Raw genomic sequence first — 22,286 nt, forward strand, 5'->3', positions numbered from 1 at the left:
TGTATGTTAGTATGGATAGGCTACTGTTCGTATGCATAGCTAAACTATTAAGGCTAACTGTATGTACTAATTCACACAATGCTACTTACCCGCTATCAGCCGCATTCCCGTTGCGTCCCCGTCGCAACGCGCGGGCACTACTACTAGTATATATATATATAGAGAGAGAGAGAGCGCCATGAGAAAGAGAGAGAGATAGAGAGATAGAGAGAGTATGAATGAGTGTGTTGAAGTGTTTAACATGGGTGTTCAAGAAATTCGAAATCCGAAAAAAACGAACTCCGAGCCGAACCGAAACCCAAATAAACCGATCTGATATTCAGATATTCGGGTCGAATCAATCCGAATATCCGAATAAATATTTCGGATTTCGGATCGAATTCGGATATGGAATTTTAAAAAATTCGGATTGTTCGGATTATTCATATATCCGTTTAATCAGAATAAAAAACATGTTTTTAGTGGTATTTTCCGGTTTGGTATATTTATTAGACTATTATTTGAAGTTTAAACTTTTAAATTTGTGTTAAGAGTAATTCGTATTTTCCGGTTTGTATGTTTATTGTGATTCTAAACTATTAAATGTTAGGAACAAAAAATAGGAATCCAATCTGAATTGAATTCGGATCGGATAGGAATATTCTTAATTCGGATCAGATCGGATGTCAGATAGAGTCCAAAAATTTTCAAATCCGAATAACCCGAACTGAATAATCCGTTATCCAATCCGATGAACACCCGTAGTGTTTAATGTTACATGCATGCTTGAATCATGATGTTTGATTATGCTAGAAATAGGATTGATTTTGATGATTTTGTAAGTTTGATGATAGAATTTGGCATTGCTAGTTTATGTTTAGAAAACCCACTTGTTTTTTATATTGAAAAATGCATATACCTTACATGCATGTCATATACTTGAAGATTGGTTAATAAAGACATGTAAATTGTTAAGGACATTGTTGGATTTTATCTTGAAAGAGTTAATAAACTTATTTAAAAGAGAGAAAATATTACATTATGGAACAATTATTAAAAAATCATATGCTAGTAAGAATAGTACAAAGTTTAGTTAAAAAAAAAAGTTAGGATAGAATCCTAAAAAAGTTATAATTTAACTAAAATATTAAAAGTTTAAGGGATATTGGTTTTTAATACTCTTAACTTTCACCTACCGGTAGATATCACTTCCAACTTTCGATTTGTTACCAACCACTCTCAACTTCCACTCTATTTGTTTCTAGCACTCCCAAACTTAACGGCCAGATCCTAACTCCGTTAGTGAACATGTTGATGTGGACGTTTTATGCTTGATGTGGTATGCCTACATGGAAAATATTCAATTAAAAGAAAATTAAAGTGAAAATCAAAAGTCTCTCTCTTTCAATGACTTAAACACCTCTCTCTCTCTCTCTCTCTCTCTCTCTCTCTCATATACCATCGCCACAATCACCATCAACACCCTCCACTACCAACATTAACCGTGTTACCCCTCCATTGCTGCCATCGTCTACCACCTTTATAGCAGCTAAAGCCCCTTTAAACACTCTTATCTCTCTCAAAAACCCTTTACATCAATTGTCTCTCATTTCCATCGCTGCCAACAGTACTACCGGCTGCCATAAATGAACTATATTAATGACTATCAGAAACCCAACTCGGCGCCTTAGGACAATAAACGAGCCCTAATCATGACTATCCGAAACCTAATCAGGGTGCATTTCTTCCCTTGCAGCAACACCAGCGTCACACCAGCGTCGCTAGGGTAGGCAATAAAACAATGGTGGATCAATTATGGGTTGTTACCAAAACCCCTTTTTGATAGAACCGCCGATGCTGATAGTAACCTTAATCATGGTTTCGACGACATATATAGAGAGAGATGATGAAGCTTTTCAGGTGGGGGGTGGGTTGTTGAACAACGATTTGCTGATGGTGGTGGGTGGAGGTGGAGACGATGGTAGCGGTTGATCGGGAAGACGGGATAGGCCAACCGTGATGGTGATGGTTTCCATATGTGGTGGTTTTATTGGTGGTGGTTGTTTACGAAAGTCTTCATCGGAGAATGTTGTGGTGGCTCACCGGTGGGGAAGAGTTATATCATTAGTGAACAGAACAAATGGGAGATGGGGATGTGGGGTTGGGTATTGCTTTTAAGAACAAAGGGGAGATGTGGAGGTGGGGTTGGGTAGTTTTTAATCATTTATATATATTAAAATGTTTTTTATTTTTTCCAAAACTTTTAAAAAAAATTTAAAAGGGTATTTTCCATTTAGGCATGCTACCTCGAGCATAAAATATCCACATCAGCATTTTCATTAACGGAGTTAGGGTCCGTTAAGTTTGGGAGTGCCATAAACAAATAGAGTGGAATTTAGGAGTGGTGGGTGACAAATCAAAAATTGAAAGTGGTATCTACCAACGGATGAATGTTGAGAGTATTAGAAACCAATATCCAAAATTTAATCATGAAATATTTATGATGAAATAAAATATGATTTCTAAGTTTTATTAATGTCACATGTTAATTATTAAATGATTACCTATGTTATATTTATTAATATCAGATAAATAAACTTAGGATAAGTAATAAATGCAAGTTTTAAATTAATAAAATATGACATTTTGTGATAAACAATCAAATTTGGAAATTTATAAGTTTTGCATGTTTATAATGATTAGTTTTTATGTGTTATATGAACTTCATGCTTTACTTGGTCTAAATTAAGTGTTAGTTGCTTAAATAGTAAAAAATTCGACTTTTATCGCGAAACTGACTAGATTTTAGGTGTCATTTTAAAAAACCACCCTAAAAATCAAAAACTCATATAAATTACATCATATGATTTATATAATGAAGTCAAAATGATAAAGCTTGAAAATAATCGAGTCCCGTCATAAAAGAAGACGCGAAACTGTTAAAAATAACCATTTTTGTGAAAATTTAAACTAAACCGATGATGAATATATTTTTATTATCTAAGTTATAAAAATTATATATTTTAAATATAAAAGTTGTTTCCTTACTTTAAATAATAAAATTTTGGTAAAAACGTTATCCGGTTCGCCATTAAATGCGAAACCGATAAAATCATTAAATGCGAAACCGACAGAATCGGGAAGATATCTTTTAAAGTATAAAAATCTACAAATTCTTAAATCATAAAATTCCAGCTAATTAAAAGTATTTTAATAATATTTTATCATTCAAGTAATATTTAATAATATAATTATTGTTAATGTATTCATTGTGACCGATGATTTATAGTAAAAGTATTCGAAGTTAAAGTATACGACAACTACATAAAAGGGGGAGTCTGTTAGTGCATGATTTGTTGTCCGCAATTGATCGAATATGCCAGGGTTAGTTTAGTCTTTATATTTATTGTAACATAGCCTATTCACTATGGATTGTATAGCGAATGGGGTCCATTCATCAGACTAGCTATTCATTAGTTAAAGTAAGAGCTCATTCACTATAATGTAATGCTCATTCGTTATAGTAGCCTTACATCATACGAGTTTTTGGTTATTAATATAAAGTATAGGGGTATTTTGGTAAATTTACATGCACATTCTCTATAATGTAAGGCCCGTTCGTTAGAGTAGCTAATAACTAATGAGTCGTTGTGTTGATTCGTGTTCATTCGTTAGTGATGTTAACGAATGGAACCAACGAATGTGCTGATTCGTTATAGTAACGTATAGGAGTTTAACGTTTGATAGCGAATGACTCTCCTTCATTATGACATGTATAACGCTTGAGGTCATCTCCTATATATATGCCCTGTAACTTATCGTTTAATTAACACTTCTTATTATTATCGATTGAGCCTCGTTACTCTATCCAAATACTCTCTCAACACACACAGTTACATAGTTAATGTATTCTAATCGTATTAAATATCAATAAACTAGATCCGTAATAGAAATCGATAACACATGGTGAAACATTTGTTAATTTTCAAACCCGAAACCCGACCCATTTTAGTTTTCAATGTGATTTGAAACATTTATTATCGATAAGATGTTTGATGTCTATGTTTTAGTCATGTTATTGGTCATTGATACTAATGTAAAATCATAATTACTATGCTAACATATTCGTAAGTCTTGATGAATGAAAAATCGTTACCTCATATCGTTACTTATAATGTGTTACGTATTTAAAGCCTTTGGAAACTCGTATAACCTAACTCGTTATTTAGAGTCCCTGATAAGTTATATATATATACATACATATATATATATATGGCCTATACATGATAAGTTATAACTCATAAGTGTGGTTCTTTCATTTTATTACAAAATAAATAGTTACATGGACCTTTATACATGTAACTAGCCTAAGTACTATATCTAATTAATTTAGCCAATGTTTCTTTGCATATCTTAAAAATACAATATAATACAACCTAAAACACCCCCAAAACCGTCTACCCCCTTTCCCCTTCTCCAAAACGTTTTACAAAAACAAACTTCCTAAATTATCTCCTCCAAATCTTGTTATTTATATAAGATTATCATCCCCTATTTTTCTTTTGTACCATTATTATTCATCTTTGAAATTATAAGAAGAAATTCTCTTCTCTCTCTCCATCTTCTTCATTTTTCTTATTGTTACTATTTTGTCAACAAAATAAGATAATCAAGTTGTTGTGTAACACTAGTTGTACTATCTTTATGTTTTTTATTCTCTTTCATCTTCTTCATTTACATGGTTTCAAAGCCATCATATATTCATTTCAAGTATCCCACATAATCTATACACCTTGGTATGTGTTGTGGAGGAGACAAAGAACTAAAGGTTGGAAGATGATCTTCAATGGTTACACATTAACAAAGTTCTTACATTCCATGTAACTTTATGTATTAATTTGATTTTCTTTGATACAGTAACCATAAGGGTTTGTTGATACATATTCTATATATGATGTATTCGTCATCCAATCAATGACTTATTATTTATTTCAGTTAAAAACCATTTCAAAATGTAAATGACATTACTAATTGTAATGATTTAGAATTGACATAATTCTTGGCCAACAAAGTTTGAGCCATAACATTGTCATAATAAATTGAAATGGTGCAAGACCAAAGTTTATGACTAAATTCATTGAGTTATGGTTCTAATGAAGCTTTATATTCATTTTATGACTCCATATTGATCAAATTAAATTAGTGCCCAGATCTGTACCCTTTTAATAGAGTGACTGTTTTTGCCAATCTCGAGTCCGAATCTGACCAAACTTTCTAAATGAAAGTTGTTTCTAACATATTGATTTAGTTGACTAGAGTTCTTTTATAATTTTTGAGAATCGTTTCATATATTTTAATAATCTGTGACAGCAAGCTGTCCAAATTCTTTTTTCATCTTTCTTTTCTTTTTTTAAGTACTAGTTATCATATAATCATACCATCATAATCCTTAGTTATCATCAAACACAAACTAAAACTAGCCTTATTACTTTTATTTAGGGCTTACACGTTAGGAAATTCAACACTTAACCAAGATCTTATCTTTCAACCCACAAAATTCAATGTGAGTTTTACATACCCCTTTTTTCGTCTTTTATATATTTTAGGGGGTATCATGTATACCTTATGAATTATTCGAGTTTTTTTTCCACATCTATTCAAAACACAATTAAATTTATGTTTATGTGTGATTATTGCATGCTCTATGTGATTAAATATTTATTTTGCTGTTTGGTGGTTTGGTATATGATCCTCATCTATTCTCATATAGTATGATCGTATATTTACCCAAGTACGTTGTGTATCAATATGAACGGGTCCACATATATTTAAATGTTTACATTTTCATAAGAATTGTAATTTTCATTATTTACATATGAAATGTGATTTTATCTATATATATATCTAAACTCAAACTTATGTATTCTCATCAACATTCGTGTTTACAAACTCTATTTTTATGCATGCTACATGTTCAAGTATTTGATGTAATCAAGATTGAAGACATTAGTTTTACTTTATGATATTTATTCAAACTACAAAGCATGATGTCTTTGTTTTGTTTATTGAACATTTTACTTGTTAATATCAATGAAATTAAATAATTATTGTCGCTTTAATTAGTGTCTTTTGAGCAAGTATCCAATTAGTACGTTACGCCTCGACATGTTCCGCCTTCTTTGGTCGGGGCGTGACACATGATTTCTCAATTATTACTAAATAACTAGAAGAAATTACTATGTGCGTTACTTGTATATTTTGATGCTAGTTGTAGATAGTTAATATAGGGGTTAAATATTTGATGTGGGCTAAATTATACATATTTTTATATAAACATCTCCTATACTTTTACTACTTTCTACATTTTTTGTTTAACATTATTTTAAATTGGCTCATATTTATATTTTAAAGTGTTTCACGATAGGACGATCCAATATGAAGTATTATACAAAGCTTGAGATTGAAAGTAAAAGTTTTAATAAATTTGATTTATTATAATTATCTACTTTCCTCAAAATTATTTACGTATACATATTATTATAAGTATTTAACTACGTAACTAGTTAATAATAATAATAATAATAGTAATAATAATAATAATAAAAGAGAAAGTTATGAGAAAAAATTCTTATAATATCTCATAATTCATTAAAGTTGTTTCATTAATTCAAATTCTTTTACATTAATATTAAAAACGTATCTTTAACGTAGGGCCAAATGTTATAATGTTATTGAAGCTCGAGAAAATGACGATTTATAAGGCCTCGTGTGGACACACACAAATTCCTAAAAAGAAAGAATAAACCAGATTGTGTCGACATTGAGAAGGGTTGTCACACCCAGCTTCATGGGCATGTGACCAATATTGATACATGTTTTGTAAGTATATCAAAGTTGTATGTGTAGCGAAAGTCTTGGTTTAATATACTATTATTATATTTAATACTTCGGGACTTAAATAACCTTCATTGATACAAAAGAGTTTATCATAAGAAAAACCATTAATTTACATATGGTTACAATATTAAAACTTTTGAGCTATCAGATCATCTAATGGCTAAACCACCATCTTCTACTCTCTATTCCTCATTACATCTAAAATAGTATATAAAGTATGTCAGTGACACATGCTGATGAACACACTGATGCTAAAATATCTTTATGTAAACCTTTAGTTTATACTCGAACAATCAACGACCTTGTAGATCAGCGTACTAATTATATGAGCCAGCACAACCATATAGACTGACTCAATTAGATGAGGACATGATGCTATGTATGGTGGGGTCTGCCTACCTTCCGCCACCATATGTAAGGGATCCATACACATGTGTAACTAGCCTAAATGCCAGTTAATACCAAAATTTTAGGGATCTGTAATCCCATGCAAACTTTTTTTATAAATGATTCGTGTTTATATTTGTAAAAAGATTAGACGTATTCACCCTTGTTATGATCAGTTCTCCACTGATTTATGCTTGTGAGTTGCCTCAGACATATAGTACGATAATAACCTTTTTGAAAATCTAGATCAATGATCTAGATTCAGACCTTTAGTCTGTTTTGCATAGCTTTAACCTTAGTAAATCATTTGTTTTAATAAAACATTTAGTCTTTCTGTTTATTTACCAATTATGTGTTACGTTTCTTCTTCACAAAGAGACACCTTCGCTAGGTTTCTTCTTCAAGAAGAAACGTCAATTTGACTATACCCTTTGTATGCAAAACTTTATGTTTCTTAATCATAAAGAAACATTATTTTGATTATAACTTTGTGTATGTAAGCTTTTGTATACATAAATTTGATCTAGGTTTAGGCTATACCCCGACTAGGGTCTAAGATAATAATAAAATAATTGCGCGAAACCCTTACTTAACACGGGTACTTGGAGTTTAACATGTAACGTTGGTTGGACACCACTTCTGTTCTACGTCGTGTACTAGGGATTAAATCAACATAACTTCATAGCTTGGCTTGTCGGCACCCACTTCAATGTTTGTGTGTATAATTGAGAGTGTTTTGTGATGTAAGATGTAGAGCACGACTGCCCCTTTTATAGGCAATGTTTGGGTTTCGTTGCTTATCATGACGTGTATCGCGTCGCCTTTGTTTTCTCTGAGTGCTATCACTTGGCGACACGTGGCCTGTCACATTGTGCCACGCGTTGACACATGGCCCGTCACATTGTGCCACATGTTAACACGTGGTTAAGCATGTGTCACCTATTACTTAATGAGGTCATCACATATCGGGATGGTCTAATGGATCTAGTTGTCGCGCCCAAACCTTGGTTTTCTCCCAAACTCTTCGCGTAGCTTGATGGACTTGGTATTGGTCCATCGCTTAGCGCAACGGTCTCAAAAACTCATATATTCAGTTTTGGTCTTTCTACTTTCATAAATTGCCAAAATTGGCCCGAAAGTTTCGAGATGTCACATCTTCCCATCCTTGGAATAATTCTCGTCCTCGAGATTCGTTAAAATAAATATGGGTATTTCTTCTTCGTTTCTGATTCTAAATCCTAGGTATATTATGGACCTCTCCGCGAGTTCCATCTTATTTCGACTAACTTTAGGCAGATTAGAGACATGAAATACATCATGTATTATGTTCAGATATTCTGGAAAACGTAATCGATAAGCTACTATACCGATTCGTTCTAACACATAAAATGGTCAAACGAAATATAGTATTCCCTTTTAGCCGAATCATACAACACCTTTCCAAGGCAATAATTTCAACAGTACGTTGTCACCCAATTGAAATTCTAACGGATTACGACGAACATTTACGTAGCTATTCTGTCTATCTCTGGCGTTTTAAAGTCGCTCTCGGATTTGTAATACTTTATATGTTATCATATGGATTATCTCTGATCCATACATTTGATTATCTCCCATTTTATACCAGCATAATGGCGTTCTACACTTACACCTATATAATACTTCAAATGGTGTGGCCTGAATGCTCGTGTGATAACTATTGTTGTATGAGAATTCCATCAGAGGGAGATGGTCATCCCGAATTCCTCTTAAGTTTATCACACATGCTTAAAATTCCTCTTAAGTCTATCACACATTCTCATAGCATATCTTCCATAGTTTGAATTGTTCTTTCACTTTGCCCATCAGTGTGTCGATGTTAAGCAGTGCTACGATTCAATTGCTGTAACGATTCCGACAAAACTAGGTATACCCTAACCGGTAGACGTTAGTTACGTCATATGTAATGTCGGGTACATGAGTTACCATGGTAATTATACGAGAATACATGGTTCATTGTATTGATTGTACATAAATATATAATTCACCGTATTGAATCTGCGATCAAACGATCGATAGTTATTGAAACCCGAATGAATCGAGGGTTCAAATGGAGACGAGATATATGATATTTAGTAATGTTACGAAGTATTAAAGCTTCGGGATAAGTGGATTAAGGCACAGAAAAAGGATTTCGATTTATTAGTACGTCTGTACGATAAACGAAACCTTTAACATCAAACCAAGCAAGAGACGATCGATCAAGCCGAAAAAGATGCACAATTATCGACAATATGATGTGTTAAGTCAATAAATGTCATGGTTTAAGTTTTTAAAGTTTTTAAATCGGTTTTATATAAATTTTATTTTTAAGCCGAAAAACGACCGTTTTGGCCTCGTTTTAAGTCGAATTAAACATTTAACCGAGACACGAACTGAACCAGATTATCCACAACATTATCCGGATTACACAATCCAAATGAGTGGCCAAGAATGGACTTGTGGGTCCCACCCCACCCCTTAACCTAGTCCGATCGGACTCCAACACCACCAAAACATTCATTTTTCTTTTTTACACAATCCCAACTCAACATCCTTCATTTCTCTCTAGTTCATAATCCAAAAACCGACAATTCTAGCAAGAATAACGAGGTAATGGTCGTGTTATGTACGTGTTTATCTTTGTTTCTTGAGTGTTCTTGCAAGAAAAGGAAGTTTCCAAGTGAAAAAGGGTGAAAACCCGAGATGGAAACCGATTCTTGCATGATCAAGTGATGTATACAAGTTATACAAGGGATCTTGGTCCAAGAAAGGAGTTAAAAGAGTCAAAAACGAATTTTTACGGTTAAAATATTTGTTTTAGTATCATAACCGTAACCTTGAAAGAAATGGCTGATCGTGAGTATAACTTGCTTGGTATTGTGGTATGTTGTTTGTAGATTTTGTATTTAATGGTAGACAAGGCGGAAAGATGAGTTTGTAGCTTGTAGTGGCGGAAAACGAAAGGTATATTCGGTTATGTTTGGATTTGGGAAATTTGGACAGATTGTTGGTCGTTTAGAGTTAGGTCATGAAATTTCACAGAGGTGTTAAACACATGAAAATATGAGTTCTGTGAATTTTTGGATAAAGGATGAATATTTGGTGAATTTAATGCTCGGTTTTGGCCAAAAATGGTGAAAAATAGTTAAATATCATGAAAAATTCTGGAAATTTCAGATAAGCTTTTCATATCATGTATAAGTCACACAAAAAATTTGAGGTCCGTTGAAGAAGTTTAAGTAGGCTTTTCGGTTAAACGAGTTCTAGGGATTTCTAGCTCGGTTTTAGTAAAAATGGCATTTAAAAGAAGATTTTGGTTTTGAAAAAATTACAGGGGACTATGTGGATGGCAGGGGACATCCAGGAGAAATTTGGGATTTTTTCTAAGATCGTTTGGTATTTACGACATATTTAGTGTTTAAATGGTGTTTAAAAATAGATAAGTAAATTTTAAATATAAGAATTAATTCTGGAAATATTTTTATAAAATTCCCCACTGTTAAAAAGTGATTTGTGCAAAATTTCAAGATCCGAGAGTAAACGGATAATTATTTGTGCTAATTATCAAACTTTTAAAGTAAAACGCGTAAACCGGTGAAGTTCGCTTAAGCGAGCTGACTGGTGTACAAAAACCCTAAAAATGAACTATTTTCATATAAATGAGCTAAACAAGTAAAAATAAATCATCCGAAAATAATTCGGATGATTTGAGTAATTTTAATCTATTTTAATAGTTTCCGGTACGCCAAAGACGGAAACGGGTCCCGCGGCCAATCGGGACGTCTAAACCGAGCTATAATTTCACATCTTTAATTAAATTATCCGTCAACCACTATTTTCGGGTCGTGTGTGACCAAACTCATTTTTGAAACATAAAAACGGATAACAGTGCTAGGCACGCAAAACGAGAAAAACGACTAATAGTAGTTGTGACCTTGGAACTCTAAACGACATCACAATCTGAGTCCAGAGAAGTGTTTCTGGGTTAACCTTGCCCCCAGAACGGGTACAGTGCTGGGTTGACAGTGTCCCCAGGTGTACCGATTGATAAGATTAAAGATTATATAAACAATAATTGTATAATAATGATCGTAGGGATCATATTACAGATTGGACGAGTTAACTGATATTGATTGTTGTTACCTACTTGCATGTGCTAAGGTGAGTTTTCACGAGCCCCTTTTACTGAACTGTTTTAAATATTTTCCCGGGGCGGAAAGCATGTTTTTATCAAAGTGTTAAGTACATGCTGATCGCATGAAATGAACGTATTTATATAATGTTTATTGTACGGGAATCGTACGGTAATGAATTAAGATGGTAATTGTCTGAGTTGCTAACAGTGTAAGGCCCGAAACAGTGTTCTGGGGTAACCGAGTTCCCAGAGGTTATTAAATGTGTTCTGGGGTAACCGAGTTACCAGAGGTTATTAAATGTGTTCTGGGGTAACCGAGTTCCCAGAGGTTATTAAATGTGTTCTGGGGTAACCGAGTTCCCAGAGGTTATTAAATGTGTTTCTGGGGTAACAGAGTTCCCAGAGGTTATTGGAAGTATTCTGGGGTAACAGAGTTCCCGGAGGTTAATCGATATGTTTTGGGATTAACAGAGTTCTCACTTGTGGGCTCAGCATAATTACATCGATAATAATATTATTTTATGATAATGATTTATCATGGTTTACTCGAATTGTGAAACTCACCAACTATTCGTAGTTGACCCGTTTTCTCACATGCTTTTCAGGTACAACTAAGATAAAGTGATTGATTACGTGCTAAGTGCTTGATGTGTGTAAGGTTTGCGTGCTGGACGTTAGGATACATTATAGCAGATAGAATTATGAACCGTATTGTATGATGTGTGTATCACCTAGACGGTAATGAAAGATGAGATAATGTAATTTTGAAGTATATTAATGCATTCGGTTTTCTTTATAAACAATGTGGTTGATATCAGAGGTGTCTGTCGCATCCCGTTTACGTTTCCGCTGCGGTCACGGGGTGTTACAGAACTTGGTATCAGAGCCATTGGTTATAAAAGAATTAAGATGTCTTTAAAAGATACCTAAAATATAACCAGTAGCTCAAGTGTTATAGGATCTGAATATCAACTAATAATTTTTTGTGACGAGGTCTGGATGAACTTGGATGGACAAGTGAGTTATTATGGTCCGGAACATAATAACAGACTTGTCCGCACGAGGGAATTCAGGGGAAGTCACGGGGAACATTAATAGGTAAAAATGGCAACATATGTGTAAAGTATATAGTATTATTTAATCGTGCTAATGTGTATATATATATATGTACATATCTTGTGGGTACATGTATTGGGAAATAAGACCCAGATAAGGAACCGGGGGATGTGATAATAAAAAGTACCGAGGATGCTGAAATTTCTAGAGCATCGGTTGGTGATAAGTCGGACTTATCGGTTTATAGTTATGATGGTACCAAATCAAATCTCCCGTTTGACATTAACCAGAAATGTCTAGTAACCGTCACTCCCAACCAAAAATTGATAAATCCCATACCCTACCAACACCGGTACCGCCTATTCTAATAACTTCCTATGTTATCCTTACATCCGTTAGATGTTTACACCCATGTATGCTCGAATAGAATGATTACCTATACACAAAGAAGTGTTGGAATCATTATGGCATAGTTGGTTGTTCGTTCGTAGGAGGTATACTGTGTATGCCGGATATACGAATAGACACGGATATTATAACTCCGTGGTACGTAATCGTTCGGTGCTCACGGTGAGCATGTATCGGTTATGCTGACATGCAAAAGGATATTGAAATCAAGCATATTAAACATTGATCTTTGTTGAGAAAGGTCTATATGTCAGTTGGTGACAAGGGTTATGAAACATATTTAAGCGTTAACCGATGTCAGGTTAAGTCCATATGTTATTATATTTGTGGGACATATATACTAGATGCCGGTATGTGTAATATATGTGATAATATTTGGTGTGTATGTGTACCTGCTGATATGATTGAACTGGTAACGAGTTATACGGTGAGATTAGTATTGATTACTGCGTACGGGACGAGTACGGCAGAATGACATAAATAGAGTAACTCCAATGATGGAGATTGATATGATTCAGTTGATTGCTCGAAGATAGCAGATGATGATACCGAATGTCGTATCACAGCTCACTGCTAGTATTGATGCGAATGTGATCGCAGAATTATAGATCGAGCAATCACATGATTTTGAATATTTCAATTCTTAGTGTTATTACTAAGAGTGATATTGTCCCACCGGATACTATTGTGACTACAAGTATTAGTTGTAAACTAAACATGAATAGTTGTCGTAATGAATTAGATCCGGTGTGAAGAATATGTTTATCGGTTGTGTTAAAGGGATTATTAATAGTTGACTGATGGTAAAGGAAGGAATAGATTAGCGAGTGGATAGAAAAGATCGAAATGGTTAAGGATATTGGGAAGAGTCTAGAACATTGTGTAGTGAAATATGCTACAGATATGTTGGTAGATTATGTTGTATCGTGATGGAACACGATGGTACAAAATTATAGTTAGAAAATTATTGCTCAGATGATATGGTCAGGATTTAAAATTCTTGTGCTAGAACACTTTTATTCGAGCAATTAAGCTCAGAGTTTGGAAACTGAGCTATGAAAGATAGAAATGTTGTGTGCTGATCACTTAGAGCACGCTAATTGTTTGAAGGAATTGTCATGTCTGGTAACATGGCTATTTACTCCTGAAACTAAGCGAAGTGAGCGCTATATTGAGGACTAACTCCATCGATAAGGAGTATAGTCAACCCTGTAAAATATACAACATTTGGAAGGGTTGTGTCACAAGCCAGCATTGATATGTTCGACTTTATGGGAAGCGGAATGGAAGGACGTTAAGTGAGACGTCGAGTGCTAAAGAAGAGAAATGATAAAAGTATAGTGCAAAATAGACTTGTGAATAGGTAGGTATGCCCTACATTCCAGAATTATACCAAGACTAGTTCTGGTGTGAAAACATGAACCGCAAGGGTCCTTCCCTAAATGTGGAAAATACGGTTATCGGCGGGAAGAAGAATGTCGAGTGATAGTAGGCCACAGGTGTGGTAAAGATGGAAGTAATGCCCCAATTGTAGAACCAATTGAAGCCATGTGAACCGGCAACCCCAACCCATTCGTGTGCAACCACTCAGAACCCAACAACTTCAATAATAATCCATCCAAAGAAATCAAATTATGCCAAACAGTTGTACTTGCTATGAATGTGGCAGTACAGAACGTTTCAAGAGAAATTTCCCAAAGTTGAACCAAGGTGTCGTTGAAAGACGAACCTCATGACAAACATCAACCTCTGATCAAGCAAGGAGCCGTACTTACGTGAGTAATTCGAATAAGGCACGTCATGATCCAAAGGTGGTATTAAGTATGTTGTAGTTTTAAATCATTATGCTTCAGTGATATTTTTACGGTCGTCGATAGAAGTTAGTTCCTGCTAACCTCCTACCCTTTGGAAAGATACCGATTAGTGAATCTATAGAACCCTATACTGTAGAATCGCTAACGGTAAATCCCTAATGGTTAACTAAATTGTACGGAATTGTCCTATTATTCTGAACGATTAACCTTTCCTTATTGACCTACGACCAGTAAAGCAAAGAAGTTTTGACGTAATAGTTAGCATGGATTGGCTAACTCAATATGAAGCAGAAATCAAATATGAAAAGAAGATGATTAGAAGCTCTCTTTCGGACGATGAAGCGATTAAATACAGAGAAAAGTGAACGGTATTATGTTGCCACTCAAATCTCATCTTGAGATGTTATAATATTTACGACAAGAAGACGTGGTGTATTTAACAAACGTGATTGCCTAAGTATTTAAAAGAAAACATATAGAAGATATCCCGGTGGTGCGCAAATTTCCACAAGTTTTCCCAGAAGAACTCCCTGGATTACCGCCAGCCCGACAGGTCGAATTCAGAATCGATTTAATGTCTCAAGCTGGCCCTGTTGCTAAAGCATCCTGCCAACTTGCACCGTCCGAGATGCAAGAATTATCCAATCAGTTACAAGAATTGCTGGATAAGATTTTATACGACCTAGTTAGTCACCATGGGGTGCACCAGTTTTAATTGGGAAATGAAGGACGGAAGTGTTAGGATATGTGTTGATTAGGGAGAATTGAATAAAATGACGATCAAGAGTAGGTGCTCACTTCTTCGAAGTGAATGATCTGTTTAACCTACTGCAAGGGACGATTTATTTTTAGAAAAAAATTGATCGTGGATATAGTTATCACCAAATGAGAGATCCAAGAGGAAGACGTTGCAACGACAGTGTTTCGGACTCGCTACGGCCATTATGAATTCTTAGTTATGCCTTTCGGGCTAACAAATGCGCCAGCAGCATTCATGGAACTCATGAACCGAGTCTGTAACTTTATTTTGACAAATTTGTCATAACATTCATTGATGATATTTTAATATATTCGCAACATAAAGAAGAGCACGATCGACGGTTAAGGAAAATTATGGAAGTGTTAAAACAAAGGGAGTTGTATGCGAAGTTTTCAAAAGGTGATTTTGAATAAAGAATGCATAATCCCTTGGTCATGTTGTAAAGCAACAAGGATTTCACAAAGATCCAAATAAGATAGAAACCATTAAAGTTGTGCCAAGCGCCGATTTTAAGTCTCCCCGATGGAGACGATGGTTTTGTCGCATATTGTGACGCATCGCGTAAAGGGTTAGGATGCGTGTTGACGCAGTATATTAAGGTTATAGCCTATGCTTCCTGACAGTTAAAAGTACACGAGTAAAATTACACTCCTCACGACTTAGAACTGGGAGGGGTTATCTATGCACTTAAAATGTGGAGACATTGCCTCTACGATACGAAGTGCACCATCTTCACCGATCATAAAAGTTTGCATCACATATTCGATCAGAAAGAACTAAATATGAGGCAACGAAGATGGGTTGAGTTGTTAAAAAAAAAAAAAAAAAATTTTATGACTGTGACATACGTTACCACCCGGCAAGGCTAACGTCGTAACCGATGCCTTGAGTAGGAAAGATCGGGTTAAGCCATTGCGAATGAGGGCGTTGGGGATGATAGTCCAGTCGAACTTTTCGGATCTGATTCGAGTCGCTCAACGTGAGGCGTTGAAAGAGGGACAATTGGAAAAGGAGGAACTTTACGGCAATGAGAAGAATTTCGAACAGCGCGTGGACTAAATTCTCTACTTCAAAAATCGGGTTTGGATCCCGACCCTCCATGACCTTAGTGAATTAATCATGGACGAAGTGCATAGATCGAAATATTCCATACATCCGGGATCGGATTGGACTATTGATGATACGAATATCTGAAAAGATTTTGTTAATGACCGAGAGTGGAGAAAGATATGGCTACGTATGTTGGTGAAAATTTAAGTTATGCAAGAGATAAGGCTGCATAACGAAAACCCTTGGGAACGCCACAATGACAGAAAAATTCGCCAATGATAGTGGGAATAAATTACATTGGATTTCGGGATGCAAATTCCCAAGATATATCAAAGGCATAAGGAAAATTGGGTAATCGCGGATCGATTAACCAATCCTCGCATTTCATTCCAATCTATGACGACTACCACAATGAATTCTTGCCTAAATTCCTGATGGTGAAATGGTATCTCGTCGTGGAGTGCCATTTTCAATTATCTCAGATCAAAATAGTCACCCTACTTCCATTATTGGAAGGCGGGGAAGGAAGCATCGAGAGCTTGAAGCTTTTTATGGGTGAAGTAATTATCACCAATTTGTTAAATTGAAAATGGGCGTCAATCAAGCCATAAGATTGGAATTGATTCGAGAAACAACCAATCGGATTTATAATATTTAAGACAAGTTGAAAGCTGCGCGTGATTGGCAAAGGAGTTATGCCAACGTTCAAAGGAAACCATTGTCGCCGGAGAGAGGTGACAAGGTATTTTAAGGCGTCACCTTAAAGAGGTGATATGAGTTTGGCAAAACCGAAAATAGCCTCTAAATAATTTGGACCCCATGAGAACTATCTCCATGGTTGGTCATTTAGTTTATCGATTAAAGTATTCTTGTAGCTAAGTACTATACATGATGTTTTGCCATGTATACGGATTGAATAGTGCCTAAGCGATGAGGCAACGAAAGTACTAGTAATAGAAGTACTCATAGAAGACATGTTTGATAACATAACTAATTCCGTAGTGATAGTAGACGGGAAAACTAAACAGTTTGGACATACCAAGCGTTATTAATTAAGATTAAGTGGAAATTCACAGCGAGGACCAGATTATACTTGGTAACGCGAGGGTGAATTCTGAAAGAAAAACCCCCCACCTTTCTCTCGAAGGGAGATGTGGGCGTGTAAAATTTTGAGGACGAAATTTCTTAACGGGTGGAGAATGTAACGATTCCGACAAAACCAGATATACCCTAACCGGTAGACGTTAGTTACGTCATATGTAATGTCGGGTACATGAGTTACCATGGTAATTATACGAGAATACATGGTTCATTGTATTGATTGTACGTAAATATATAATTTACCGTATTGAATATGCGATCAAACGATCGATAGTTATTGAAACCCGAATGAATCGAGGGTTCAAATGGAGACGAGATATATGATATTTAGTAATGTTACGAAGTATTAAAGCTTCGGGATAAGTGGATTAAGGCACAGAAAAAGGATTTCGATTTATTAGTACGTCGGTACGATAAACGAAACCTTTAACATCAAACCAAGCAAGAGACGATCGATCAAGCCGAAAAAGATGCACAATTATCGACAATATGATGTGTTAAGTCAATAAATGTCATGGTTTAAGTTTTTAAAGTTTTTAAATCGGTTTTATATAAATTTTATTTTTAAGCCGAAAAACGACCGTTTTGGCCTCGTTTTAAGTCGAATTAAACATTTAACCGAGACACGAACTGAACCAGATTATCCACAACATTATCCGGATTACACAATCCAAATGAGTGGCCAAGAATGGACTTGTGGGTCCCACCCCACCCCTTAACCTAGTCCGATCGAACTCCAACACCACCAAAACATTCATTTTTCTTTTTTACACAATCCCAACTCAACATCCTTCATTTCTCTCTAGTTCATAATCCAAAAACCGACAATTCTAGCAAGAATAACGAGGTAATGATCGTGTTATGTACGTGTTTATATTTGTTTCTTGAGTGTTCTTGCAAGAAAAGGAAGTTTCCAAGTGAAAAAGGGTGAAAACCCGAGATGGAAACCGATTCTTGCATGATCAAGTGATGTATACAAGTTATACAAGGGATCTTGGTCCAAGAAAGGAGTTAAAAGAGTCAAAAACGAATTTTTACGGTTAAAATCTTTGTTTTAGTATCATAACCGTAACCTTGAAAGAAATGGCTTGATCGTGAGTATAACTTGCTTGGTATTGTGGTATGTTGTTTGTAGATTTTGTATTTAGTGGTAGACAAGGCGGAAAGATGAGTTTGTAGCTTGTAGTGGCGGAAAACGAAAGGTATATTCGGTTATGTTCGGATTTGGGAAATTTGGACAGATTGTTGGTCGTTTAGAGTTAGGTCATGAAATTTGACAAAGGTGTTAAACACATGAAAATATGAGTTCTGTGAATTTTTGGTAATTTTTGGATAAAGGATGAATATTTGGTGAATCTAATGCTCGGTTTTGGCCAAAAATGGTGAAAAATAGTTAAATATCATGAAAAATTCTGGAAAATTTCAGATAAGCTTTTCATATCATGTATAAGTCACACACAAAATTTGAGGTCCGTTGGAGAAGTCTAAGTAGGCTTTTCGGTTAAACGAGTTCTAGGGATTTCTAGCTCGGTTTTAGTAAAAATGGCATTTAAAAGAAGATTTTGGTTTTGAAAAAATTACAGGAGACTATGTGGATGGCAGGGGACATCCAGGAGAAATTTGGGATTTTTTCTAAGATCGTTTGGTATTTACGACATATTTAGTTTTTAAATGGTGTTTAAAAATAGATAAAGAAATTTTAAATATAAGAATTAATTCTGGAAATATTTTTATAAAATTCCCTACTGTTAAAAAGTGATTTGTGCAAAATTTCAAGATCCGAGAGTAAACGGATAATTATTTGTGCTAATTATCAAACTTTTAAAGTAAAACGCGTAAACCGGTGAAGTTCGCTTAAGCGAGCTGACTGGTGTACAAAAACCCTAAAAATGAACTATTTTCATATAAATGAGCTAAACAAGTAAAAATAAATCATCCGAAAATAATTCGGATGATTTGAGTAATTTTAATCTATTTTAATAGTTTCCGGTACGCCAAAGACGGAAACGGGTCCCGCGGCCAATCGGGACGTCTAAACCGAGCTATAATTTCACATCTTTAATTAAATTATCCGTCAACCACTATTTTCGGGTCGTGTGTGACCAAACTCATTTTTGAAACATAAAAACGGATAACAGTGCTAGGCACGCAAAACGAGAAAAACGACTAATAGTAGTTGTGACCTTGGAACTCTAAACGACATCACAATCTGAGTCCAGAGAAGTGTTTCTGGGTTAACCTTGCCCCCAGAACGGGTACAGTGCTGGGTTGACAGTGTCCCCAGGTGTACCGATTGATAAGATTAAAGATTATATAAACAATAATTGTATAATAATGATCGTAGGGATCATATTACAGATTGGACGAGTTAACTGATATTGATTGTTGTTACCTACTTGCATGTGCTAAGGTGAGTTTTCACGAGCCCCTTTTACTGAACTGTTTTAAATATTTTCCCGGGGCGGAAAGCATGTTTTTATCAAAGTGTTAAGTACATGCTGATCGCATGAAATGAACGTATTTATATAATGTTTATTGTACGGGAATCGTACGGTAATGAATTAAGATGGTAATTGTCTGAGTTGCTAACAGTGTAAGGCCCGAAACAGTGTTCTGGGGTAACCGAGTTCCCAGAGGTTATTAAATGTGTTCTGGGGTAACCGAGTTCCCAGAGGTTATTAAATGTGTTCTGGGGTAACCGAGTTCCCAGAGGTTATTAAATGTGTTCTGGGGTAACCGAGTTCCCAGAGGTTATTAAATGTGTTCTGGGGTAACCGAGTTCCCAGAGGTTATTAAATGTGTTTCTGGGGTAACAGAGTTCCCAGAGGTTATTGGAAGTATTCTGGGGTAACAGAGTTCCCGGAGGTTAATCGATATGTTTTGGGATTAACAGAGTTCTCACTTGTGGGCTCAGCATAATTACATCGATAATAATATTATTTTATGATAATGATTTATCATGGTTTACTCGAATTGTGAAACTCACCAACTATTCGTAGTTGACCCGTTTTCTCACATGCTTTTCAGGTACAACTAAGATAAAGTGATTGATTACGTGCTAAGTGCTTGATGTGTGTAAGGTTTGCGTGCTGGACGTTAGGATACATTATAGCAGATAGAATTATGAACCGTATTGTATGATGTGTGTATCACCTAGACGGTAATGAAAGATGAGATAATGTAATTTTGAAGTATATTAATGCATTCGGTTTTCTTTATAAACAATGTGGTTGATATCAGAGGTGTCTGTCGCATCCCGTTTACGTTTCCGCTGCGGTCACGGGGTGTTACAATTGCATACCTAGAGCATTCTGGAAACTTTTCCAGAAATAAGACTGTTGGTGCATTTTGTGACCGTCGCTATGCAATTCTGACTAGATGGGACGTGTTGGTGAAGTTAGCACAACTTCACGTTTTGGTGAAGTTAGGACAACTTCACGTGTTGGTGAAGTTAGCACAACTTCACGTGTTGGTGAAGTTAGAACAACTTTACCTGTTGGTGAAGTTACCATAGGCCCAAGCCCAAGCCCGCGAAGATATTAGTCTATATATATATGTGTGTCATGTTTAGGGTTTGTAGTTAAGTTTTTCAGTTTTTTAGTTGTTTGGTTGATAAAGAGATAGAGTATTTTGTGAGAGAGAAACCGAGAGGGGTAGTCGCGTGGGACGGGCTGAGGTAGAACTCACCTCGGGTCGGCCGTCATTTGTTTTTCGTGTTCGGTATGTAATGTGTTTATGATTATTATATAAAGGATATGCAGATTCGTTTTAGCCCATTCGTGTAATTGTTTGTGTGTAATCGTGTTCTTCGTCTCCAACACCATAAACGAGTCTAGGAGGATTCCGTACTCCTAGACCTCGTGCGGATTTCGTATCGATCACTGACGCCCCGGGGGGACTTACAAGTGGTATCAGAGCCTTAGGCTCTTATGCTATGGTTCGAGATCTGCGTTTTGGTGTTTCTGGCCCGTTTCTGATCGATTTTTGGTCAGAACAGCCGTTTCGGCGAAGTTGTCGCTAATATTTTAGGGTTTTGGCGAAGTTGACTTTTTTGGCGAAGTTGACTTTTGGCGAAGTTGACTTTTTTTGGTGAAGTTGACTTTTGGCGAAGTTAATAAAAAACAAAAATAAAACAAATTTAAAAAAAAAAATTGTTTGGAGTTTTCGTCTGTATTGTGAGACCGAAAATGTTGCTCCAACAAAGAGAGATAATTGTTATCTCTTGGTCTTACGTGTGAACAAATACGGGACTACTATGGATTTGTAGTTGAAGTTGCGAATGGGATATTGGTTGAAACTGGGTATTGACACTTATTTGGTTATTTGGGTGTTTTTGGGCCAAGAAATAAGTGTTGTTCGAGGTTGACCAACTGAAGAAAGTCAAATTTTGTTCAGGTTTTCGTCATTACTGGATCACGGTCGGAGCATATTATTTATGTTATTTTCAAGGCGTTCGAGAGTTGGATCCTGAAAACGTGGGATACGAGCATCCGGGATGCTTATTTATTAAGGTGAAAATTTTTGAACAAGTTGGATTTAATCGGGAATTAAATTGTTTAAGCTCTCAACCTGAAAATGTGGGATACGGGTATATGGGATACTTATTTATTAGGGGTGAGCTACTTAAATAATTTCATTCTCGGAAATAATAAGAAAGTCATTTGATTGTTATCCCTGG

The sequence above is a fragment of the Bidens hawaiensis genome, unplaced genomic scaffold, assembly GCF_021521415.1.
Source record: "Bidens hawaiensis isolate Kalapana, Puna unplaced genomic scaffold, B.hawaiensis_p1.1 tig00018434_1, whole genome shotgun sequence".
Lineage (NCBI taxonomy): Eukaryota > Viridiplantae > Streptophyta > Magnoliopsida > Asterales > Asteraceae > Bidens > Bidens hawaiensis.